Genomic DNA, 22,850 nt, shown 5'->3' with positions numbered 1-22,850 from the left:
GGAAATGTAACTTCAAGATTAGGTAGGGCATTAGTCTAGATTAACATACAGCGATATTACTCCTATTCAAGTACTAAACAGGCCAACCTGAACTGTAAAACATCCCCTAAGTGGAGGTAAGGCATCAGTTAGGAGTGAACTGAACACTCATGTAATGGGCAATTTGACGTCAAATAAAGTGTGGTAGGCATTAACATTACTTTTGAAATGTTATTCTGAGGGAGCACACTGGGGAATTAGCTCAAATGGTAGGGCGCTCGCTTAGCATGCGAGAGGTAGCGGGATCGATGCCCGCATTCTCCATTCTAAAATGTACATACATTTTATTTTTAACTTGTCATTGCCAAGCTTGTTGCATAGTAAGAACAGATAAATCACAGATGGCTTTCATATATGGTCACATCATAACAACTAAAGGGGTTTTATCAAAAGGGTTTAGGTATTCGTTAGCTTGTGAGAGCAATTTGAGTTCTTATGCAATCTCACAATGACATTTCCACAACTTCCATTTCAATTTTGTCTCATTTTACTTGACACTCTGTCCACTGAGGGATCTATAAATGATAAGTTCCTTGAAAAACAAGAGTTGAGGAATATCCAGGAACTGGTTTTCTTAATGAAAAACGATCAGTTTGCATACTACTTTAAAGAGGGAGCCCGGCTAGCTCAGTCGGTAGAGCATGAGACTCTTAATCTCAGGGTCGTGGGTTCGAGCCCCACGTTGGGCGAAAACGAGTAATTTTTGCAGGATTATTGCATTGGATCTCATATTATCGCAATTAATCTAGCATTAGACATGCAATAACTCCCAAAAATTGTATATCTTTGGTTTCCCATTGGTGGGAAATGTAACTTCAAGATTAGGTAGGGCATTAGTCTAGATTAACATACAGCGATATTACTCCTATTCAAGTACTAAACAGGCCAACCTGAACTGTAAAACAATCCCTAAGTGGAGGTAAGGCATCAGTTAGGAGTGAACTGAACACTCATTTAATGGGCAATTTGACGTCAAATAAAGTGTGGTAGGCATTAACATTACTTTTGAAATGTTATTCCGAGGGAGCACACAGGGTAATTAGCTCAAATGGTAGGGCGCTCGCTTAGCATGCGAGAGGTAGCGGGATCGATGCCCGCATTCTCCATTCTAAAATGTACATACATTTTATTTTTAACTTGTCATTGCCAAGCTTGTTGCATAGTAAGAACAGATAAATCACAGATGGCTTTCATATATGGTCACATCATAACAACTAAAGGGGTTTTATCAAAAGGGTTTAGGTATTCGTTAGCTTGTGAGAGCAATTTGAGTTCTTATGCAATCTCACAATGACATTTCCACAACTTCCATTTCAATTTTGTCTCATTTTACTTGACACTCTGTCCACTGAGGGATCTATAAATGATAAGTTCCTTGAAAAACAAGAGTTGAGGAATATCCAGGAACTGGTTTTCTTAATGAAAAACGATCAGTTTGCATTCTACTTTAAAGAGGGAGCCCGGCTAGCTAAGTCGGTAGAGCATGAGACTCTTAATCTCAGGGTCGTGGGTTCGAGCCCCACGTTGGGCAAAAACGAGTAATTTTTGCAGGATTATTGCATTGGATCTCATAATATGGCAATTAATCTTGCATTAGACATGCATTAACTCCCAAAAATTGTATATCTTTGGTTTCCCATTGGTGGGAAATGTAACTTCAAGATTAGGTAGGGCATTAGTCTAGATTAACATACAGCGATATTACTCCTATTCAAGTACTAAACAGGCCAACCTGAACTGTAAAACAATCCCTAAGTGGAGGTAAGGCATCAGTTAGGAGTGAACTGAACACTCATGTAATGGGCAATTTGACGTCAAATAAAGTGTGGTAGGCATTAACATTACTTTTGAAATGTTATTCTGAGGGAGCACACAGGGGAATTAGCTCAAATGGTAGGGCGCTCGCTTAGCATGCGAGAGGTAGCGGGATCGATGCCCGCATTCTCCATTCTAAAATGTACATACATTTTATTTTTAACTTGTCATTGCCAAGCTTGTTGCATAGTAAGAACCGATAAATCACAGATGGCTTTCATATATGGTCACATCATAACAACTAAAGGGGTTTTATCAAAAGGGTTTAGGTATTCGTTAGCTTGTGAGAGCAATTTGAGTTCTTATGCAATCTCACAATGACATTTCCACAACTTCCATTTCAATTTTGTCTCATTTTACTTGACACTCTGTCCACTGAGGGATCTATAAATGATAAGTTCCTTGAAAGACAAGTTGAGGAATATCCAGGAACTGGTTTTCTTAATGAAAAACGATCAGTTTGCATACTACTTTAAAGAGGGAGCCCGGCTAGCTCAGTCGGTAGAGCATGAGACTCTTAATCTCAGGGTCGTGGGTTCGAGCCACACGTTGGGCGAAAACGAGTAATTTTTGCAGGATTATTGCATTGGATCTCATATTATGGCAATTAATCTTGCATTAGACATGCAATAACTCCCAAAAATTGTATATCTTTGGTTTCCCATTGGTGGGAAATGTAACTTCAAGATTAGGTAGGGCATTAGTCTAGATTAACATACAGCGATATTACTCCTATTCAAGTACTAAACAGGCCAACCTGAACTGTAAAACAATCCCTAAGTGGAGGTAAGGCATCAGTTAGGAGTGAACTGAACACTCATGTAATGGGCAATTTGACGTCAAATAAAGTGTGGTAGGCATTAACATTACTTTTGAAATGTTATTCTGAGGGAGCACACAGGGGAATTAGCTCAAATGGTAGAGCGCTCGCTTAGCATGCGAGAGGTAGCGGGATCGATGCCCGCATTCTCCATTCTAAAATGTACATACATTTTATTTTTAACTTGTCATTGCCAAGCTTGTTGCATAGTAAGAACAGATAAATCACAAATGGCTTTCATATATGGTCACATCATAACAAGTAAAGGGGTTTTATCAAAAGGGTTTAGGTATTTGTTAGCTTGTGAGAGCAATTTGAGTTCTTATGCAATCTCACAATGACATTTCCACAACTTCCATTTCAATTTTGTCTCATTTTACTTGACACTCTGTCCACTGAGGGATCTATAAATGATAAGTTCCTTGAAAAACAAGAGTTGAGGAATATCCAGGAACTTGTTTTCTTAATGAAAAACGATCAGTTTGCATACTACTTTAAAGAGGGAGCCCGGCTAGCTCAGTCGGTAGAGCATGAGACTCTAAATCTCAGGGTTGTGGGTTCGATCCCCACGTTGGGCGAAAACAAGTAATTTTTGCAGGATTATTGCATTGGATCTCATAATATGGCAATTAATCTTGCATTAGACATGCAATAACTCCCAAAAATTGTATATCTTTGGTTTCCCATTGGTGGGAAATGTAACTTCAAGATTAGGTAGGGCATTAGTCTAGATTAACATACAGCGATATTACTCCTATTCAAGTACTAAACAGGCCAACCTGAACTGTAAAACAATCCCTAAGTGGAGGTAAGGCATCAGTTAGGAGTGAACTGAACACTCATGTAATGGGCAATTTGACGTCAAATAAAGTGTGGTAGGTATTAACATTACTTTTGAAATGTTATTCTGAGGGAGCACACAGGGGAATTAGCTCAAATGGTAGGGCGCTCGCTTAGCATGCGAGAGGTAGCGGGATCGATGCCCGCATTCTCCATTCTAAAATGTACATGCATTTTATTTTTAACTTGTTATTGCCAAGCTTGTTGCATAGTAAGAACAGATAAATCACAGATGGCTTTCATATATGGTCACATCATAACAACTAAAGGGGTTTTATCAAAAGGGTTTAGGTATTCGTTAGCTTGTGAGAGCAATTTGAGTTCTTATGCAATCTCACAATGACATTTCCACAACTTCCATTTCAATTTTGTCTCATTTTACTTGACACTCTGTCCACTGAGGGATCTATAAATGATAAGTTCCTTGAAAAACAAGAGTTGAGGAATATCCAGGAACTGGTTTTCTTAATGAAAAACGATCAGTTTGCATTCTACTTTAAAGAGGGAGCCCGGCTAGCTCAGTCGGTAGAGCATAAGACTCTTAATCTCAGGGTCGTGGGTTCAAGCCCCACGTTGGGCAAAAACGAGTAATTTTTGCAGGATTATTGCATTGGATCTCATAATATGGCAATTAATCTTGCATTAGACATGCATTAACTCCCAAAAATTGTATATCTTTGGTTTCCCATTGGTGGGAAATGTAACTTCAAGATTAGGTAGGGCATTAGTCTAGATTAACATACAGCGATATTACTCCTATTCAAGTACTAAACAGGCCAACCTGAACTGTAAAACAATCCCTAAGTGGAGGTAAGGCATCAGTTAGGAGTGAACTGAACACTCATGTAATGGGCAATTTGACGTCAAATAAAGTGTGGTAGGCATTAACATTACTTTTGAAATGTTATTCTGAGGGAGCACACAGGGGAATTAGCTCAAATGGTAGGGCGCTCGCTTAGCATGCGAGAGGTAGCGGGATCGATGCCCGCATTCTCCATTCTAAAATGTACATACATTTTATTTTTAACTTGTCATTGCCAAGCTTGTTGCATAGTAAGAACCGATAAATCACAGATGGCTTTCATATATGGTCACATCATAACAACTAAAGGGGTTTTATCAAAAGGGTTTAGGTATTCGTTAGCTTGTGAGAGCAATTTGAGTTCTTATGCAATCTCACAATGACATTTCCACAACTTCCATTTCAATTTTGTCTCATTTTACTTGACACTCTGTCCACTGAGGGATCTATAAATGATAAGTTCCTTGAAAGACAAGTTGAGGAATATCCAGGAACTGGTTTTCTTAATGAAAAACGATCAGTTTGCATACTACTTTAAAGAGGGAGCCCGGCTAGCTCAGTCGGTAGAGCATGAGACTCTTAATCTCAGGGTCGTGGGTTCGAGCCACACGTTGGGCGAAAACGAGTAATTTTTGCAGGATTATTGCATTGGATCTCATATTATGGCAATTAATCTTGCATTAGACATGCAATAACTCCCAAAAATTGTATATCTTTGGTTTCCCATTGGTGGGAAATGTAACTTCAAGATTAGGTAGGGCATTAGTCTAGATTAACATACAGCGATATTACTCCTATTCAAGTACTAAACAGGCCAACCTGAACTGTAAAACAATCCCTAAGTGGAGGTAAGGCATCAGTTAGGAGTGAACTGAACACTCATGTAATGGGCAATTTGACGTCAAATAAAGTGTGGTAGGCATTAACGTTACTTTTGAAATGTTATTCTGAGGGAGCACACAGGGGAATTAGCTCAAATGGTAGAGCGCTCGCTTAGCATGCGAGAGGTAGCGGGATCGATGCCCGCATTCTCCATTCTAAAATGTACATACATTTTATTTTTAACTTGTCATTGCCAAGCTTGTTGCATAGTAAGAACAGATAAATCACAAATGGCTTTCATATATGGTCACATCATAACAAGTAAAGGGGTTTTATCAAAAGGGTTTAGGTATTTGTTAGCTTGTGAGAGCAATTTGAGTTCTTATGCAATCTCACAATGACATTTCCACAACTTCCATTTCAATTTTGTCTCATTTTACTTGACACTCTGTCCACTGAGGGATCTATAAATGATAAGTTCCTTGAAAAACAAGAGTTGAGGAATATCCAGGAACTGGTTTTCTTAATGAAAAACGATCAGTTTGCATACTACTTTAAAGAGGGAGCCCGGCTAGCTCAGTCGGTAGAGCATGAGACTCTAAATCTCAGGGTTGTGGGTTCGATCCCCACGTTGGGCGAAAACAAGTAATTTTTGCAGGATTATTGCATTGGATCTCATAATATGGCAATTAATCTTGCATTAGACATGCAATAACTCCCAAAAATTGTATATCTTTGGTTTCCCATTGGTGGGAAATGTAACTTCAAGATTAGGTAGGGCATTAGTCTAGATTAACATACAGCGATATTACTCCTATTCAAGTACTAAACAGGCCAACCTGAACTGTAAAACAATCCCTAAGTGGAGGTAAGGCATCAGTTAGGAGTGAACTGAACACTCATGTAATGGGCAATTTGACGTCAAATAAAGTGTGGTAGGCATTAACATTACTTTTGAAATGTTATTCTGAGGGAGCACACAGGGGAATTAGCTCATATGGTAGGGCGCTCGCTTAGCATGCGAGAGGTAGCTGGATCGATGCCCGCATTCTCCATTCTAAAATGTACATACATTTTATTTTTAACTTGTCATTGCCAAGCTTGTTGCATAGTAAGAACAGATAAATCACAGATGGCTTTCATATATGGTCCACTGAGGGATCTATAAATGATAAGTTCCTTGAAAAACAAGAGTTGAGGAATATCCAGGAACTGGTTTTCTTAATGAAAAACGATCAGTTTGCATACTACTTTAAAGAGGGAGCCTGGCTAGCTCAGTCGGTAGAGCATGAGACTCTTAATCTCAGGGTCGTGGGTTTGAGCCCCACGTTGGGCGAAAACGAGTAATTTTTGCAGGATTATTGCATTGGATCTCATAATATGGCAATTAATCTTGCATTAGACATGCAATAACTCCCAAAAATTGTATATCTTTGGTTTCCCATTGGTGGGAAATGTAACTTCAAGATTAGGTAGGGCATTAGTCTAGATTAACATACAGCGATATTACTCCTATTCAAGTACTAAACAGGCCAACCTGAACTGTAAAACAATCCCTAAGTGGAGGTAAGGCATCAGTTAGGAGTGAACTGAACACTCATGTAATGGGCAATTTGACGTCAAATAAAGTGTGGTAGGCATTAACATTACTTTTGAAATGTTATTCTGAGGGAGCACACAGGGGAATTAGCTCAAATGGTAGGGCGCTCGCTTAGCATGCGAGAGGTAGCGGGATCGATGCCCGCATTCTCCATTCTAAAATGTACATGCATTTTATTTTTAACTTGTTATTGCCAAGCTTGTTGCATAGTAAGAACAGATAAATCACAGATGGCTTTCATATATGGTCACATCATAACAACTAAAGGGGTTTTATCAAAAGGGTTTAGGTATTCGTTAGCTTGTGAGAGCAATTTGAGTTCTTATGCAATCTCACAATGACATTTCCACAACTTCCATTTCAATTTTGTCTCATTTTACTTGACACTCTGTCCACTGAGGGATCTATAAATGATAAGTTCCTTGAAAAACAAGAGTTGAGGAATATCCAGGAACTGGTTTTCTTAATGAAAAACGATCAGTTTGCATTCTACTTTAAAGAGGGAGCCCGGCTAGCTCAGTCGGTAGAGCATAAGACTCTTAATCTCAGGGTCGTGGGTTCAAGCCCCACGTTGGGCAAAAACGAGTAATTTTTGCAGGATTATTGCATTGGATCTCATAATATGGCAATTAATCTTGCATTAGACATGCATTAACTCCCAAAAATTGTATATCTTTGGTTTCCCATTGGTGGGAAATGTAACTTCAAGATTAGGTAGGGCATTAGTCTAGATTAACATACAGCGATATTACTCCTATTCAAGTACTAAACAGGCCAACCTGAACTGTAAAACAATCCCTAAGTGGAGGTAAGGCATCAGTTAGGAGTGAACTGAACACTCATGTAATGGGCAATTTGACGTCAAATAAAGTGTGGTAGGCATTAACATTACTTTTGAAATGTTATTCTGAGGGAGCACACAGGGGAATTAGCTCAAATGGTAGGGCGCTCGCTTAGCATGCGAGAGGTAGCGGGATCGATGCCCGCATTCTCCATTCTAAAATGTACATACATTTTATTTTTAACTTGTCATTGCCAAGCTTGTTGCATAGTAAGAACCGATAAATCACAGATGGCTTTCATATATGGTCACATCATAACAACTAAAGGGGTTTTATCAAAAGGGTTTAGGTATTCGTTAGCTTGTGAGAGCAATTTGAGTTCTTATGCAATCTCACAATGACATTTCCACAACTTCCATTTCAATTTTGTCTCATTTTACTTGACACTCTGTCCACTGAGGGATCTATAAATGATAAGTTCCTTGAAAGACAAGTTGAGGAATATCCAGGAACTGGTTTTCTTAATGAAAAACGATCAGTTTGCATACTACTTTAAAGAGGGAGCCCGGCTAGCTCAGTCGGTAGAGCATGAGACTCTTAATCTCAGGGTCGTGGGTTCGAGCCACACGTTGGGCGAAAACGAGTAATTTTTGCAGGATTATTGCATTGGATCTCATATTATGGCAATTAATCTTGCATTAGACATGCAATAACTCCCAAAAATTGTATATCTTTGGTTTCCCATTGGTGGGAAATGTAACTTCAAGATTAGGTAGGGCATTAGTCTAGATTAACATACAGCGATATTACTCCTATTCAAGTACTAAACAGGCCAACCTGAACTGTAAAACAATCCCTAAGTGGAGGTAAGGCATCAGTTAGGAGTGAACTGAACACTCATGTAATGGGCAATTTGACGTCAAATAAAGTGTGGTAGGCATTAACGTTACTTTTGAAATGTTATTCTGAGGGAGCACACAGGGGAATTAGCTCAAATGGTAGAGCGCTCGCTTAGCATGCGAGAGGTAGCGGGATCGATGCCCGCATTCTCCATTCTAAAATGTACATACATTTTATTTTTAACTTGTCATTGCCAAGCTTGTTGCATAGTAAGAACAGATAAATCACAAATGGCTTTCATATATGGTCACATCATAACAAGTAAAGGGGTTTTATCAAAAGGGTTTAGGTATTTGTTAGCTTGTGAGAGCAATTTGAGTTCTTATGCAATCTCACAATGACATTTCCACAACTTCCATTTCAATTTTGTCTCATTTTACTTGACACTCTGTCCACTGAGGGATCTATAAATGATAAGTTCCTTGAAAAACAAGAGTTGAGGAATATCCAGGAACTGGTTTTCTTAATGAAAAACGATCAGTTTGCATACTACTTTAAAGAGGGAGCCCGGCTAGCTCAGTCGGTAGAGCATGAGACTCTAAATCTCAGGGTTGTGGGTTCGATCCCCACGTTGGGCGAAAACAAGTAATTTTTGCAGGATTATTGCATTGGATCTCATAATATGGCAATTAATCTTGCATTAGACATGCAATAACTCCCAAAAATTGTATATCTTTGGTTTCCCATTGGTGGGAAATGTAACTTCAAGATTAGGTAGGGCATTAGTCTAGATTAACATACAGCGATATTACTCCTATTCAAGTACTAAACAGGCCAACCTGAACTGTAAAACAATCCCTAAGTGGAGGTAAGGCATCAGTTAGGAGTGAACTGAACACTCATGTAATGGGCAATTTGACGTCAAATAAAGTGTGGTAGGCATTAACATTACTTTTGAAATGTTATTCTGAGGGAGCACACAGGGGAATTAGCTCATATGGTAGGGCGCTCGCTTAGCATGCGAGAGGTAGCTGGATCGATGCCCGCATTCTCCATTCTAAAATGTACATACATTTTATTTTTAACTTGTCATTGCCAAGCTTGTTGCATAGTAAGAACAGATAAATCACAGATGGCTTTCATATATGGTCCACTGAGGGATCTATAAATGATAAGTTCCTTGAAAAACAAGAGTTGAGGAATATCCAGGAACTGGTTTTCTTAATGAAAAACGATCAGTTTGCATTCTACTTTAAAGAGGGAGCCTGGCTAGCTCAGTCGGTAGAGCATGAGACTCTTAATCTCAGGGTCGTGGGTTTGAGCCCCACGTTGGGCGAAAACGAGTAATTTTTGCAGGATTATTGCATTGGATCTCATAATATGGCAATTAATCTTGCATTAGACATGCAATAACTCCCAAAAATTGTATATCTTTGGTTTCCCATTGGTGGGAAATGTAACTTCAAGATTAGGTAGGGCATTAGTCTAGATTAACATACAGCGATATTACTCCTATTCAAGTACTAAACAGGCCAACCTGAACTGTAAAACAATCCCTAAGTGGAGGTAAGGCATCAGTTAGGAGTGAACTGAACACTCATGTAATGGGCAATTTGACGTCAAATAAAGTGTGGTAGGCATTAACATTACTTTTGAAATGTTATTCTGAGGGAGCACACAGGGGAATTAGCTCAAATGGTAGGGCGCTCGCTTAGCATGCGAGAGGTAGCGGGATCGATGCCCGCATTCTCCATTCTAAAATGTACATGCATTTTATTTTTAACTTGTCATTGCCAAGCTTGTTGCATAGTAAGAACAGATAAATCACAGATGGCTTTCATATATGGTCACATCATAACAACTAAAGGGGTTTTATCAAAAGGGTTTAGGTATTCGTTAGCTTGTGAGAGCAATTTGAGTTCTTATGCAATCTCACAATGACATTTCCACAACTTCCATTTCAATTTTGTCTCATTTTACTTGACACTCTGTCCACTGAGGGATCTATAAATGATAAGTTCCTTGAAAAACAAGAGTTGAGGAATATCCAGGAACTGGTTTTCTTAATGAAAAACGATCAGTTTGCATTCTACTTTAAAGAGGGAGCCCGGCTAGCTCAGTTGGTAGAGCATAAGACTCTTAATCTCAGGGTCGTGGGTTCGAGCCCCACGTTGGGCAAAAACGAGTAATTTTTGCAGGATTATTGCATTGGATCTCATAATATGGCAATTAATCTTGCATTAGACATGCATTAACTCCCAAAAATTGTATATCTTTGGTTTCCCATTGGTGGGAAATGTAACTTCAAGATTAGGTAGGGCATTAGTCTAGATTAACATACAGCGATATTACTCCTATTCAAGTACTAAACAGGCCAACCTGAACTGTAAAACAATCCCTAAGTGGAGGTAAGGCATCAGTTAGGAGTGAACTGAACACTCATGTAATGGGCAATTTGACGTCAAATAAAGTGTGGTAGGCATTAACGTTACTTTTGAAATGTTATTCTGAGGGAGCACACAGGGGAATTAGCTCAAATGGTAGGGCGCTCGCTTAGCATGCGAGAGGTAGCGGGATCGATGCCCGCATTCTCCATTCTAAAATGTAAATACATTTTATTTTTAACTTGTCATTGCCAAGCTTGTTGCATAGTAAGAACAGATAAATCACAGATGGCTTTCATATATGGTCACATCATAACAACTAAAGGGGTTTTATGAAAAGGGTTTAGGTATTCGTTAGCTTGTGAGAGCAATTTGAGTTCTTATGCAATCTCACAATGACATTTCCACAACTTCCATTTCAATTTTGTCTCATTTTACTTGACACTCTGTCCACTGAGGGATCTATAAATGATAAGTTCCTTGAAAAACAAGAGTTGAGGAATATCCAGGAACTGGTTTTCTTAATGAAAAACGATCAGTTTGCATTCTACTTTAAAGAGGGAGCCCGGCTAGCTCAGTCGGTAGAGCATGAGACTCTTAATCTCAGGGTCGTGGGTTCGAGCCCCACGTTGGGCGAAAACGAGTAATTTTTGCAGGATTATTGAATTGGATCTCATAATATGGCAATTAATCTTGCATTAGACATGCATTAACTCCCAAAAATTGTATATCTTTGGTTTCCCATTGGTGGGAAATGTAACTTCAAGATTAGGTAGGGCATTAGTCTAGATTAACATACAGCGATATTACTCCTATTCAAGTACTAAACAGGCCAACCTGAACTGTAAAACAATCCCTAAGTGGAGGTAAGGCATCAGTTAGGAGTGAACTGAACACTCATGTAATGGGCAATTTGACGTCAAATAAAGTGTGGTAGGCATTAACGTTACTTTTGAAATGTTATTCTGAGGGAGCACACAGGGGAATTAGCTCAAATGGTAGGGCGCTCGCTTAGCATGCGAGAGGTAGCGGGATCGATGCCCGCATTCTCCATTCTAAAATGTACATACATTTTATTTTTAACTTGTCATTGCCAAGCTTGTTGCATAGTAAGAACAGATAAATCACAGATGGCTTTCATATATGGTCACATCATAACAACTAAAGGGGTTTTATCAAAAGGGTTTAGGTATTCGTTAGCTTGTGAGAGCAATTTGAGTTCTTATGCAATCTCACAATGACATTTCCACAACTTCCATTTCAATTTTGTCTCATTTTACTTGACACTCTGTCCACTGAGGGATCTATAAATGATAAGTTCCTTGAAAAACAAGAGTTGAGGAATATCCAGGAACTGGTTTTCTTAATGAAAAACGATCAGTTTGCATTCTACTTTAAAGAGGGAGCCCGGCTAGCTCAGTCGGTAGAGCATAAGACTCTTAATCTCAGGGTCGTGGGTTTGAGCCCCACGTTGGGCGAAAACGAGTAATTTTTGCAGGATTATTGCATTGGATCTCATAATATGGCAATTAATCTTGCATTAGACATGCATTAACTCCCAAAAATTGTATATCTTTGGTTTCCCATTGGTGGGAAATGTAACTTCAAGATTAGGTAGGGCATTAGTCTAGATTAACCTACAGCGATATTACTCCTATTCAAGTACTAAACAGGCCAACCTGAACTGTAAAACATCCCCTAAGTGGAGGTAAGGCATCAGTTAGGAGTGAACTGAACACTCATGTAATGGGCAATTTGACGTCAAATAAAGTGTGGTAGGCATTGACGTTACTTTTGAAATGTTATTCTGAGGGAGCACACAGGGGAATTAGCTCAAATGGTAGAGCGCTCGCTTAGCATGCGAGAGGTAGCGGGATCGATGCCCGCATTCTCCATTCTAAAATGTACATACATTTTATTTTTAACTTGTCATTGCCAAGCTTGTTGCATAGTAAGAACAGATAAATCACAAATGGCTTTCATATATGGTCACATCATAACAAGTAAAGGGGTTTTATCAAAAGGGTTTAGGTATTTGTTAGCTTGTGAGAGCAATTTGAGTTCTTATGCAATCTCACAATGACATTTCCACAACTTCCATTTCAATTTTGTCTCATTTTACTTGACACTCTGTCCACTGAGGGATCTATAAATGATAAGTTCCTTGAAAAACAAGAGTTGAGGAATATCCAGGAACTGGTTTTCTTAATGAAAAACGATCAGTTTGCATACTACTTTAAAGAGGGAGCCCGGCTAGCTCAGTCGGTAGAGCATGAGACTCTAAATCTCAGGGTTGTGGGTTCGATCCCCACGTTGGGCGAAAACAAGTAATTTTTGCAGGATTATTGCATTGGATCTCATAATATGGCAATTAATCTTGCATTAGACATGCAATAACTCCCAAAAATTGTATATCTTTGGTTTCCCATTGGTGGGAAATGTAACTTCAAGATTAGGTAGGGCATTAGTCTAGATTAACATACAGCGATATTACTCCTATTCAAGTACTAAACAGGCCAACCTGAACTGTAAAACAATCCCTAAGTGGAGGTAAGGCATCAGTTAGGAGTGAACTGAACACTCATGTAATGGGCAATTTGACGTCAAATAAAGTGTGGTAGGCATTAACATTACTTTTGAAATGTTATTCTGAGGGAGCACACAGGGGAATTAGCTCAAATGGTAGGGCGCTCGCTTAGCATGCGAGAGGTAGCTGGATCGATGCCCGCATTCTCCATTCTAAAATGTACATACATTTTATTTTTAACTTGTCATTGCCAAGCTTGTTGCATAGTAAGAACAGATAAATCACAGATGGCTTTCATATATGGTCACATCATAACAACTAAAGGGGTTTTATGAAAAGGGTTTAGGTATTCGTTAGCTTGTGAGAGCAATTTGAGTTCTTATGCAATCTCACAATGACATTTCCACAACTTCCATTTCAATTTTGTCTCATTTTACTTGACACTCTGTCCACTGAGGGATCTATAAATGATAAGTTCCTTGAAAAACAAGAGTTGAGGAATATCCAGGAACTGGTTTTCTTAATGAAAAACGATCAGTTTGCATTCTACTTTAAAGAGGAAGCCCGGCTAGCTCAGTCGGTAGAGCATGAGACTCTTAATCTCAGGGTCGTGGGTTCGAGCCCCACGTTGGGCGAAAACGAGTAATTTTTGCAGGATTATTGAATTGGATCTCATAATATGGCAATTAATCTTGCATTAGACATGCATTAACTCCCAAAAATTGTATATCTTTGGTTTCCCATTGGTGGGAAATGTAACTTCAAGATTAGGTAGGGCATTAGTCTAGATTAACATACAGCGATATTACTCCTATTCAAGTACTAAACAGGCCAACCTGAACTGTAAAACAATCCCTAAGTGGAGGTAAGGCATCAGTTAGGAGTGAACTGAACACTCATGTAATGGGCAATTTGACGTCAAATAAAGTGTGGTAGGCATTAACGTTACTTTTGAAATGTTATTCTGAGGGAGCACACAGGGGAATTAGCTCAAATGGTAGGGCGCTCGCTTAGCATGCGAGAGGTAGCGGGATCGATACCCGCATTCTCCATTCTAAAATGTACATACATTTTATTTTTAACTTGTCATTGCCAAGCTTGTTGCATAGTAAGAACAGATAAATCACAGATGGCTTTCATATATGGTCACATCATAACAACTAAAGGGGTTTTATCAAAAGGGTTTAGGTATTCGTTAGCTTGTGAGAGCAATTTGAGTTCTTATGCAATCTCACAATGACATTTCCACAACTTCCATTTCAATTTTGTCTCATTTTACTTGACACTCTGTCCACTGAGGGATCTATAAATGATAAGTTCCTTGAAAAACAAGAGTTGAGGAATATCCAGGAACTGGTTTTCTTAATGAAAAACGATCAGTTTGCATTCTACTTTAAAGAGGGAGCCCGGCTAGCTCAGTCGGTAGAGCATAAGACTCTTAATCTCAGGGTCGTGGGTTTGAGCCCCACATTGGGCGAAAACGAGTAATTTTTGCAGGATTATTGCATTGGATCTCATAATATGGCAATTAATCTTGCATTAGACATGCATTAACTCCCAAAAATTGTATATCTTTGGTTTCCCATTGGTGGGAAATGTAACTTCAAGATTAGGTAGGGCATTAGTCTAGATTAACCTACAGCGATATTACTCCTATTCAAGTACTAAACAGGCCAACCTGAACTGTAAAACATCCCCTAAGTGGAGGTAAGGCATCAGTTAGGAGTGAACTGAACACTCATGTAATGGGCAATTTGACGTCAAATAAAGTGTGGTAGGCATTAACGTTACTTTTGAAATGTTATTCTGAGGGAGCACACAGGGGAATTAGCTCAAATGGTAGGGCGCTCGCTTAGCATGCGAGAGGTAGCTGGATCGATGCCCGCATTCTCCATTCTAAAATGTACATACATTTTATTTTTAACTTGTCATTGCCAAGCTTGTTGCATAGTAAGAACAGATAAATCACAGATGGCTTTCATATATGGTCACATCATAACAACTAAAGGGGTTTTATGAAAAGGGTTTAGGTATTCGTTAGCTTGTGAGAGCAATTTGAGTTCTTATGCAATCTCACAATGACATTTCCACAACTTCCATTTCAATTTTGTCTCATTTTACTTGACACTCTGTCCACTGAGGGATCTATAAATGATACGTTCCTTGAAAAACAAGAGTTGAGGAATATCCAGGAACTGGTTTTCTTAATGAAAAACGATCAGTTTGCATTCTACTTTAAAGAGGGAGCCCGGCTAGCTCAGTCGGTAGAGCATGAGACTCTTAATCTCAGGGTCGTGGGTTCGAGCCCCACGTTGGGCGAAAACGAGTAATTTTTGCAGGATTATTGAATTGGATCTCATAATATGGCAATTAATCTTGCATTAGACATGCATTAACTCCCAAAAATTGTATATCTTTGGTTTCCCATTGGTGGGAAATGTAACTTCAAGATTAGGTAGGGCATTAGTCTAGATTAACATACAGCGATATTACTCCTATTCAAGTACTAAACAGGCCAACCTGAACTGTAAAACAATCCCTAAGTGGAGGTAAGGCATCAGTTAGGAGTGAACTGAACACTCATGTAATGGGCAATTTGACGTCAAATAAAGTGTGGTAGGCATTAACGTTACTTTTGAAATGTTATTCTGAGGGAGCACACAGGGGAATTAGCTCAAATGGTAGGGCGCTCGCTTAGCATGCGAGAGGTAGCGGGATCGATGCCCGCATTCTCCATTCTAAAATGTACATACATTTTATTTTTAACTTGTCATTGCCAAGCTTGTTGCATAGTAAGAACAGATAAATCACAGATGGCTTTCATATATGGTCACATCATAACAACTAAAGGGGTTTTATGAAAAGGGTTTAGGTATTCGTTAGCTTGTGAGAGCAATTTGAGTTCTTATGCAATCTCACAATGACATTTCCACAACTTCCATTTCAATTTTGTCTCATTTTACTTGACACTCTGTCCACTGAGGGATCTATAAATGATAAGTTCCTTGAAAAACAAGAGTTGAGGAATATCCAGGAACTGGTTTTCTTAATGAAAAACGATCAGTTTGCATTCTACTTTAAAGAGGGAGCCCGGCTAGCTCAGTCGGTAGAGCATGAGACTCTTAATCTCAGGGTCGTGGGTTCGAGCCCCACGTTGGGCGAAAACGAGTAATTTTTGCAGGATTATTGAATTGGATCTCATAATATGGCAATTAATCTTGCATTAGACATGCATTAACTCCCAAAAATTGTATATCTTTGGTTTCCCATTGGTGGGAAATGTAACTTCAAGATTAGGTAGGGCATTAGTCTAGATTAACATACAGCGATATTACTCCTATTCAAGTACTAAACAGGCCAACCTGAACTGTAAAACAATCCCTAAGTGGAGGTAAGGCATCAGTTAGGAGTGAACTGAACACTCATGTAATGGGCAATTTGACGTCAAATAAAGTGTGGTAGGCATTAACGTTACTTTTGAAATGTTATTCTGAGGGAGCACACAGGGGAATTAGCTCAAATGGTAGGGCGCTCGCTTAGCATGCGAGAGGTAGCGGGATCGATGCCCGCATTCTCCATTCCAAAATGTACATACATTTTATTTTTAACTTGTCATTGCCAAGCTTGTTGCATAGTAAGAACAGATAAATCACAGATGGCTTTCATATATGGTCACATCATAACAACTAAAGGGGTTTTATCAAAAGGGTTTAGGTATTCGTTAGCTTGTGAGAGCAATTTGAGTTCTTATGCAATCTCACAATGACATTTCCACAACTTCCATTTCAATTTTGTCTCATTTTACTTGACACTCTGTCCACTGAGGGATCTATAAATGATAAGTTCCTTGAAAAACAAGAGTTGAGGAATATCCAGGAACTGGTTTTCTTAATGAAAAACGATCAGTTTGCATTCTACTTTAAAGAGGGAGCCCGGCTAGCTCAGTCGGTAGAGCATAAGACTCTTAATCTCAGGGTCGTGGGTTTGAGCCCCACGTTGGGCGAAAACGAGTAATTTTTGCAGGATTATTGCATTGGATCTCATAATATGGCAATTAATCTTGCATTAGACATGCATTAACTCCCAAAAATTGTATATCTTTGGTTTCCCATTGGTGGGAAATGTAACTTCAAGATTAGGTAGGGCATTAGTCTAGATTAACATACAGCGATATTACTCCTATTCAAGTACTAAACAGGCCAACCTGAACTGTAAAACATCCCCTAAGTGGAGGTAAGGCATCAGTTAGGAGTGAACTGAACACTCATGTAATGGGCAATTTGACGTCAAATAAAGTGTGGTAGGCATTAACATTACTTTTGAAATGTTATTCTGAGGGAGCACACTGGGGAATTAGCTCAAATGGTAGGGCGCTCGCTTAGCATGCGAGAGGTAGCGGGATCGATGACCGCATTCTCCATTCTAAAATGTACATACATTTTATTTTTAACTTGTCATTGCCAAGCTTGTTGCATAGTAAGAACAGATAAATCACAGATGGCTTTCATATATGGTCACATCATAACAACTAAAGGGGTTTTATCAAAAGGGTTTAGGTATTCGTTAGCTTGTGAGAGCAATTTGAGTTCTTATGCAATCTAACAATGACATTTCCACAACTTCCATTTCAATTTTGTCTCATTTTACTTGACACTCTGTCCACTGAGGGATCTATAAATGATAAGTTCCTTGAAAAACAAGAGTTGAGGAATATCCAGGAACTGGTTTTCTTAATGAAAAACGATCAGTTTGCATACTACTTTAAAGAGGGAGCCCGGCTAGCTCAGTCGGTAGAGCATGAGACTCTTAATCTCAGGGTCGTGGGTTCGAGCCCCACGTTGGGCGAAAACAAGTAATTTTTGCAGGATTATTGCATTGGATCTCATATTATGGCAATTAATCTAGCATTAGACATGCAATAACTCCCAAAAATTGTATATCTTTGGTTTCCCATTGGTGGGAAATGTAACTTCAAGATTAGGTAGGGCATTAGTCTAGATTAACATACAGCGATATTACTCCTATTCAAGTACTAAACAGGCCAACCTGAACTGTAAAACAATCCCTAAGTGGAGGTAAGGCATCAGTTAGGAGTGAACTGAACACTCATTTAATGGGCAATTTGACGTCAAATAAAGTGTGGTAGGCATTAACATTACTTTTGAAATGTTATTCTGAGGGAGCACACAGGGTAATTAGCTCAAATGGTAGGGCGCTCGCTTAGCATGCGAGAGGTAGCGGGATCGATGCCCGCATTCTCCATTCTAAAATGTACATACATTTTATTTTTAACTTGTCATTGCCAAGCTTGTTGCATAGTAAGAACAGATAAATCACAGATGGCTTTCATATATGGTCACATCATAACAACTAAAGGGGTTTTATCAAAAGGGTTTAGGTATTCGTTAGCTTGTGAGAGCAATTTGAGTTCTTATGCAATCTCACAATGACATTTCCACAACTTCCATTTCAATTTTGTCTCATTTTACTTGACACTCTGTCCACTGAGGGATCTATAAATGATAAGTTCCTTGAAAAACAAGAGTTGAGGAATATCCAGGAACTGGTTTTCTTAATGAAAAACGATCAGTTTGCATTCTACTTTAAAGAGGGAGCCCGGCTAGCTCAGTCGGTAGAGCATGAGACTCTTAATCTCAGGGTCGTGGGTTCGAGCCCCACGTTGGGCGAAAACGAGTAATTTTTGCAGGATTATTGCATTGGATCTCATAATATGGCAATTAATCTTGCATTAGACATGCATTAACTCCCAAAAATTGTATATCTTTGGTTTCCCATTGGTGGGAAATGTAACTTCAAGATTAGGTAGGGCATTAGTCTAGATTAACATACAGCGATATTACTCCTATTCAAGTACTAAACAGGCCAACCTGAACTGTAAAACAATCCCTAAGTGGAGGTAAGGCATCAGTTAGGAGTGAACTGAACACTCATGTAATGGGCAATTTGACGTCAAATAAAGTGTGGTAGGCATTAACGTTACTTTTGAAATGTTATTCTGAGGGAGCACACAGGGGAATTAGCTCAAATGGTAGAGCGCTCGCTTAGCATGCGAGAGGTAGCGGGATCGATGCCCGCATTCTCCATTCTAAAATGTACATACATTTTATTTTTAACTTGTCATTGCCAAGCTTGTTGCATAGTAAGAACAGATAAATCACAAATGGCTTTCATATATGGTCACATCATAACAAGTAAAGGGGTTTTATCAAAAGGGTTTAGGTATTTGTTAGCTTGTGAGAGCAATTTGAGTTCTTATGCAATCTCACAATGACATTTCCACAACTTCCATTTCAATTTTGTCTCATTTTACTTGACACTCTGTCCACTGAGGGATCTATAAATGATAAGTTCCTTGAAAAACAAGAGTTGAGGAATATCCAGGAACTGGTTTTCTTAATGAAAAACGATCAGTTTGCATACTACTTTAAAGAGGGAGCCCGGCTAGCTCAGTCGGTAGAGCATGAGACTCTAAATCTCAGGGTTGTGGGTTCAATCCCCACGTTGGGCGAAAACAAGTAATTTTTGCAGGATTATTGCATTGGATCTCATAATATGGCAATTAATCTTGCATTAGACATGCAATAACTCCCAAAAATTGTATATCTTTGGTTTCCCATTGGTGGGAAATGTAACTTCAAGATTAGGTAGGGCATTAGTCTAGATTAACATACAGCGATATTACTCCTATTCAAGTACTAAACAGGCCAACCTGAACTGTAAAACAATCCCTAAGTGGAGGTAAGGCATCAGTTAGGAGTGAACTGAACACTCATGTAATGGGCAATTTGACGTCAAATAAAGTGTGGTAGGCATTAACATTACTTTTGAAATGTTATTCTGAGGGAGCACACAGGGGAATTAGCTCAAATGGTAGGGCGCTCGCTTAGCATGCGAGAGGTAGCGGGATCGATGCCCGCATTCTCCATTCTAAAATGTACATACATTTTATTTTTAACTTGTCATTGCCAAGCTTGTTGCATAGTAAGAACAGATAAATCACAGATGGCTTTCATATATGGTCACATCATAACAACTAAAGGGGTTTTATCAAAAGGGTTTAGGTATTCGTTAGCTTGTGAGAGCAATTTGAGTTCTTATGCAATCTCACAATGACATTTCCACAACTTCCATTTCAATTTTGTCTCATTTTACTTGACACTCTGTCCACTGAGGGATCTATAAATGATAAGTTCCTTGAAAAACAAGAGTTGAGGAATATCCAGGAACTGGTTTTCTTAATGAAAAACGATCAGTTTGCATTCTACTTTAAAGAGGGAGCCCGGCTAGCTCAGTCGGTAGAGCATAAGACTCTTAATCTCAGGGTCGTGGGTTCGAGCCCCACGTTGGGCGAAAACGAGTAATTTTTGCAGGATTATTGCATTGGATCTCATAATATGGCAATTAATCTTGCATTAGACATGCATTAACTCCCAAAAATTGTATATCTTTGGTTTCCCATTGGTGGGAAATGTAACTTCAAGATTAGGTAGGGCATTAGTCTAGATTAACCTACACCGATATTACTCCTATTCAAGTACTAAACAGGCCAACCTGAACTGTAAAACATCCCCTAAGTGGAGGTAAGGCATCAGTTAGGAGTGAACTGAACACTCATGTAATGGGCAATTTGACGTCAAATAAAGTGTGGTAGGCATTAACGTTACTTTTGAAATGTTATTCTGAGGGAGCACACAGGGGAATTAGCTCAAATGGTAGGGCGCTCGCTTAGCATGCGAGAGGTAGCTGGATCGATGCCCGCATTCTCCATTCTAAAATGTACATACATTTTATTTTTAACTTGTCATTGCCAAGCTTGTTGCATAGTAAGAACAGATAAATCACAGATGGCTTTCATATATGGTCACATCATAACAACTAAAGGGGTTTTATGAAAAGGGTTTAGGTATTCGTTAGCTTGTGAGAGCAATTTGAGTTCTTATGCAATCTCACAATGACATTTCCACAACTTCCATTTCAATTTTGTCTCATTTTACTTGACACTCTGTCCACTGAGGGATCTATAAATGATAAGTTCCTTGAAAAACAAGAGTTGAGGAATATCCAGGAACTGGTTTTCTTAATGAAAAACGATCAGTTTGCATTCTACTTTAAAGAGGGAGCCCGGCTAGCTCAGTCGGTAGAGCATGAGACTCTTAATCTCAGGGTCGTGGGTTCGAGCCCCACGTTGGGCGAAAACAAGTAATTTTTGCAGGATTATTGAATTGGATCTCATAATATGGCAATTAATCTTGCATTAGACATGCATTAACTCCCAAAAATTGTATATCTTTGGTTTCCCATTGGTGGGAAATGTAACTTCAAGATTAGGTAGGGCATTAGTCTAGATTAACATACAGCGATATTACTCCTATTCAAGTACTAAACAGGCCAACCTGAACTGTAAAACATCCCCTAAGTGGAGGTAAGGCATCAGTTAGGAGTGAACTGAACACTCATGTAATGGGCAATTTGACGTCAAATAAAGTGTGGTAGGCATTAACATTACTTTTGAAATGTTATTCTGAGGGAGCACACTGGGGAATTAGCTCAAATGGTAGGGCGCTCGCTTAGCATGCGAGAGGTAGCGGGATCGATGCCCGCATTCTCCATTCTAAAATGTACATACATTTTATTTTTAACTTGTCATTGCCAAGCTTGTTGCATAGTAAGAACAGATAAATCACAGATGGCTTTCATATATGGTCACATCATAACAACTAAAGGGGTTTTATCAAAAGGGTTTAGTTATTCGTTAGCTTGTGAGAGCAATTTGAGTTCTTATGCAATCTCACAATGACATTTCCACAACTTCCATTTCAATTTTGTCTCATTTTACTTGACACTCTGTCCACTGAGGGATCTATAAATGATAAGTTCCTTGAAAAACAAGAGTTGAGGAATATCCAGGAACTGGTTTTCTTAATGAAAAACGATCAGTTTGCATACTACTTTAAAGAGGGAGCCCGGCTAGCTCAGTCGGTAGAGCATGAGACTCTTAATCTCAGGGTCGTGGGTTCGAGCCCCACGTTGGGCGAAAACGAGTAATTTTTGCAGGATTATTGCATTGGATCTCATATTATGGCAATTAATCTAGCATTAGACATGCAATAACTCCCAAAAATTGTATATCTTTGGTTTCCCATTGGTGGGAAATGTAACTTCAAGATTAGGTAGGGCATTAGTCTAGATTAACATACAGCGATATTACTCCTATTCAAGTACTAAACAGGCCAACCTGAACTGTAAAACAATCCCTAAGTGGAGGTAAGGCATCAGTTAGGAGTGAACTGAACACTCATTTAATGGGCAATTTGACGTCAAATAAAGTGTGGTAGGCATTAACATTACTTTTGAAATGTTATTCTGAGGGAGCACACAGGGTAATTAGCTCAAATGGTAGGGCGCTCGCTTAGCATGCGAGAGGTAGCGGGATCGATGCCCGCATTCTCCATTCTAAAATGTACATACATTTTATTTTTAACTTGTCATTGCCAAGCTTGTTGCATAGTAAGAACAGATAAATCACAGATGGCTTTCATATATGGTCACATCATAACA

The 22,850-nt window shown here is 39.0% G+C and overlaps 38 non-coding genes across 38 annotated transcripts; all 38 read left to right on the top strand.

Moving 5' to 3' along the window:
• Positions 1-230: 230 nt before the first annotated feature.
• Positions 231-303, top strand: TRNAA-AGC (transfer RNA alanine (anticodon AGC)). The gene has a single exon. It is a non-coding gene; the product is annotated as a tRNA-Ala (tRNA).
• A 352-nt stretch (positions 304-655) lies between these two features.
• On the top strand, positions 656-728 carry TRNAK-CUU (transfer RNA lysine (anticodon CUU)). Its single transcript has one exon. It is a non-coding gene; the product is annotated as a tRNA-Lys (tRNA).
• Positions 729-1,497: 769 nt separating this feature from the next.
• TRNAK-CUU (transfer RNA lysine (anticodon CUU)) lies at positions 1,498-1,570 on the top strand. Its single transcript has one exon. It is a non-coding gene; the product is annotated as a tRNA-Lys (tRNA).
• A 344-nt stretch (positions 1,571-1,914) lies between these two features.
• On the top strand, positions 1,915-1,987 carry TRNAA-AGC (transfer RNA alanine (anticodon AGC)). The gene has a single exon. It is a non-coding gene; the product is annotated as a tRNA-Ala (tRNA).
• A 350-nt stretch (positions 1,988-2,337) lies between these two features.
• On the top strand, positions 2,338-2,410 carry TRNAK-CUU (transfer RNA lysine (anticodon CUU)). The gene has a single exon. It is a non-coding gene; the product is annotated as a tRNA-Lys (tRNA).
• A 344-nt stretch (positions 2,411-2,754) lies between these two features.
• TRNAA-AGC (transfer RNA alanine (anticodon AGC)) lies at positions 2,755-2,827 on the top strand. The gene has a single exon. It is a non-coding gene; the product is annotated as a tRNA-Ala (tRNA).
• A 769-nt stretch (positions 2,828-3,596) lies between these two features.
• Positions 3,597-3,669, top strand: TRNAA-AGC (transfer RNA alanine (anticodon AGC)). The gene has a single exon. It is a non-coding gene; the product is annotated as a tRNA-Ala (tRNA).
• A 352-nt stretch (positions 3,670-4,021) lies between these two features.
• On the top strand, positions 4,022-4,094 carry TRNAK-CUU (transfer RNA lysine (anticodon CUU)). Its single transcript has one exon. It is a non-coding gene; the product is annotated as a tRNA-Lys (tRNA).
• Positions 4,095-4,438: 344 nt separating this feature from the next.
• TRNAA-AGC (transfer RNA alanine (anticodon AGC)) lies at positions 4,439-4,511 on the top strand. The gene has a single exon. It is a non-coding gene; the product is annotated as a tRNA-Ala (tRNA).
• A 350-nt stretch (positions 4,512-4,861) lies between these two features.
• TRNAK-CUU (transfer RNA lysine (anticodon CUU)) lies at positions 4,862-4,934 on the top strand. The gene has a single exon. It is a non-coding gene; the product is annotated as a tRNA-Lys (tRNA).
• Positions 4,935-5,278: 344 nt separating this feature from the next.
• TRNAA-AGC (transfer RNA alanine (anticodon AGC)) lies at positions 5,279-5,351 on the top strand. Its single transcript has one exon. It is a non-coding gene; the product is annotated as a tRNA-Ala (tRNA).
• Positions 5,352-6,401: 1,050 nt separating this feature from the next.
• Positions 6,402-6,474, top strand: TRNAK-CUU (transfer RNA lysine (anticodon CUU)). Its single transcript has one exon. It is a non-coding gene; the product is annotated as a tRNA-Lys (tRNA).
• Positions 6,475-6,818: 344 nt separating this feature from the next.
• Positions 6,819-6,891, top strand: TRNAA-AGC (transfer RNA alanine (anticodon AGC)). The gene has a single exon. It is a non-coding gene; the product is annotated as a tRNA-Ala (tRNA).
• Positions 6,892-7,243: 352 nt separating this feature from the next.
• TRNAK-CUU (transfer RNA lysine (anticodon CUU)) lies at positions 7,244-7,316 on the top strand. Its single transcript has one exon. It is a non-coding gene; the product is annotated as a tRNA-Lys (tRNA).
• A 344-nt stretch (positions 7,317-7,660) lies between these two features.
• TRNAA-AGC (transfer RNA alanine (anticodon AGC)) lies at positions 7,661-7,733 on the top strand. The gene has a single exon. It is a non-coding gene; the product is annotated as a tRNA-Ala (tRNA).
• Positions 7,734-8,083: 350 nt separating this feature from the next.
• TRNAK-CUU (transfer RNA lysine (anticodon CUU)) lies at positions 8,084-8,156 on the top strand. The gene has a single exon. It is a non-coding gene; the product is annotated as a tRNA-Lys (tRNA).
• Positions 8,157-8,500: 344 nt separating this feature from the next.
• Positions 8,501-8,573, top strand: TRNAA-AGC (transfer RNA alanine (anticodon AGC)). Its single transcript has one exon. It is a non-coding gene; the product is annotated as a tRNA-Ala (tRNA).
• Positions 8,574-9,623: 1,050 nt separating this feature from the next.
• On the top strand, positions 9,624-9,696 carry TRNAK-CUU (transfer RNA lysine (anticodon CUU)). Its single transcript has one exon. It is a non-coding gene; the product is annotated as a tRNA-Lys (tRNA).
• Positions 9,697-10,040: 344 nt separating this feature from the next.
• TRNAA-AGC (transfer RNA alanine (anticodon AGC)) lies at positions 10,041-10,113 on the top strand. Its single transcript has one exon. It is a non-coding gene; the product is annotated as a tRNA-Ala (tRNA).
• A 352-nt stretch (positions 10,114-10,465) lies between these two features.
• On the top strand, positions 10,466-10,538 carry TRNAK-CUU (transfer RNA lysine (anticodon CUU)). Its single transcript has one exon. It is a non-coding gene; the product is annotated as a tRNA-Lys (tRNA).
• A 344-nt stretch (positions 10,539-10,882) lies between these two features.
• TRNAA-AGC (transfer RNA alanine (anticodon AGC)) lies at positions 10,883-10,955 on the top strand. The gene has a single exon. It is a non-coding gene; the product is annotated as a tRNA-Ala (tRNA).
• Positions 10,956-11,307: 352 nt separating this feature from the next.
• TRNAK-CUU (transfer RNA lysine (anticodon CUU)) lies at positions 11,308-11,380 on the top strand. The gene has a single exon. It is a non-coding gene; the product is annotated as a tRNA-Lys (tRNA).
• Positions 11,381-11,724: 344 nt separating this feature from the next.
• Positions 11,725-11,797, top strand: TRNAA-AGC (transfer RNA alanine (anticodon AGC)). Its single transcript has one exon. It is a non-coding gene; the product is annotated as a tRNA-Ala (tRNA).
• A 769-nt stretch (positions 11,798-12,566) lies between these two features.
• On the top strand, positions 12,567-12,639 carry TRNAA-AGC (transfer RNA alanine (anticodon AGC)). Its single transcript has one exon. It is a non-coding gene; the product is annotated as a tRNA-Ala (tRNA).
• Positions 12,640-13,833: 1,194 nt separating this feature from the next.
• Positions 13,834-13,906, top strand: TRNAK-CUU (transfer RNA lysine (anticodon CUU)). Its single transcript has one exon. It is a non-coding gene; the product is annotated as a tRNA-Lys (tRNA).
• A 344-nt stretch (positions 13,907-14,250) lies between these two features.
• On the top strand, positions 14,251-14,323 carry TRNAA-AGC (transfer RNA alanine (anticodon AGC)). The gene has a single exon. It is a non-coding gene; the product is annotated as a tRNA-Ala (tRNA).
• A 1,194-nt stretch (positions 14,324-15,517) lies between these two features.
• TRNAK-CUU (transfer RNA lysine (anticodon CUU)) lies at positions 15,518-15,590 on the top strand. The gene has a single exon. It is a non-coding gene; the product is annotated as a tRNA-Lys (tRNA).
• A 344-nt stretch (positions 15,591-15,934) lies between these two features.
• TRNAA-AGC (transfer RNA alanine (anticodon AGC)) lies at positions 15,935-16,007 on the top strand. Its single transcript has one exon. It is a non-coding gene; the product is annotated as a tRNA-Ala (tRNA).
• Positions 16,008-16,359: 352 nt separating this feature from the next.
• TRNAK-CUU (transfer RNA lysine (anticodon CUU)) lies at positions 16,360-16,432 on the top strand. Its single transcript has one exon. It is a non-coding gene; the product is annotated as a tRNA-Lys (tRNA).
• A 344-nt stretch (positions 16,433-16,776) lies between these two features.
• On the top strand, positions 16,777-16,849 carry TRNAA-AGC (transfer RNA alanine (anticodon AGC)). The gene has a single exon. It is a non-coding gene; the product is annotated as a tRNA-Ala (tRNA).
• Positions 16,850-18,043: 1,194 nt separating this feature from the next.
• TRNAK-CUU (transfer RNA lysine (anticodon CUU)) lies at positions 18,044-18,116 on the top strand. The gene has a single exon. It is a non-coding gene; the product is annotated as a tRNA-Lys (tRNA).
• Positions 18,117-18,885: 769 nt separating this feature from the next.
• Positions 18,886-18,958, top strand: TRNAK-CUU (transfer RNA lysine (anticodon CUU)). Its single transcript has one exon. It is a non-coding gene; the product is annotated as a tRNA-Lys (tRNA).
• A 344-nt stretch (positions 18,959-19,302) lies between these two features.
• Positions 19,303-19,375, top strand: TRNAA-AGC (transfer RNA alanine (anticodon AGC)). Its single transcript has one exon. It is a non-coding gene; the product is annotated as a tRNA-Ala (tRNA).
• Positions 19,376-20,144: 769 nt separating this feature from the next.
• TRNAA-AGC (transfer RNA alanine (anticodon AGC)) lies at positions 20,145-20,217 on the top strand. The gene has a single exon. It is a non-coding gene; the product is annotated as a tRNA-Ala (tRNA).
• A 352-nt stretch (positions 20,218-20,569) lies between these two features.
• On the top strand, positions 20,570-20,642 carry TRNAK-CUU (transfer RNA lysine (anticodon CUU)). The gene has a single exon. It is a non-coding gene; the product is annotated as a tRNA-Lys (tRNA).
• Positions 20,643-21,411: 769 nt separating this feature from the next.
• Positions 21,412-21,484, top strand: TRNAK-CUU (transfer RNA lysine (anticodon CUU)). Its single transcript has one exon. It is a non-coding gene; the product is annotated as a tRNA-Lys (tRNA).
• Positions 21,485-21,828: 344 nt separating this feature from the next.
• On the top strand, positions 21,829-21,901 carry TRNAA-AGC (transfer RNA alanine (anticodon AGC)). The gene has a single exon. It is a non-coding gene; the product is annotated as a tRNA-Ala (tRNA).
• Positions 21,902-22,253: 352 nt separating this feature from the next.
• On the top strand, positions 22,254-22,326 carry TRNAK-CUU (transfer RNA lysine (anticodon CUU)). The gene has a single exon. It is a non-coding gene; the product is annotated as a tRNA-Lys (tRNA).
• The last annotated feature ends 524 nt before the right edge of the window (positions 22,327-22,850 follow it).

Source organism: Lissotriton helveticus, chromosome 1_2 (assembly GCF_964261635.1).
Source record: "Lissotriton helveticus chromosome 1_2, aLisHel1.1, whole genome shotgun sequence".
Classification (NCBI taxonomy): domain Eukaryota; kingdom Metazoa; phylum Chordata; class Amphibia; order Caudata; family Salamandridae; genus Lissotriton; species Lissotriton helveticus.
The sequence above is the reverse complement of the archived record's forward strand: the minus strand, read 5'-3'. Positions and strand labels throughout refer to the sequence as shown.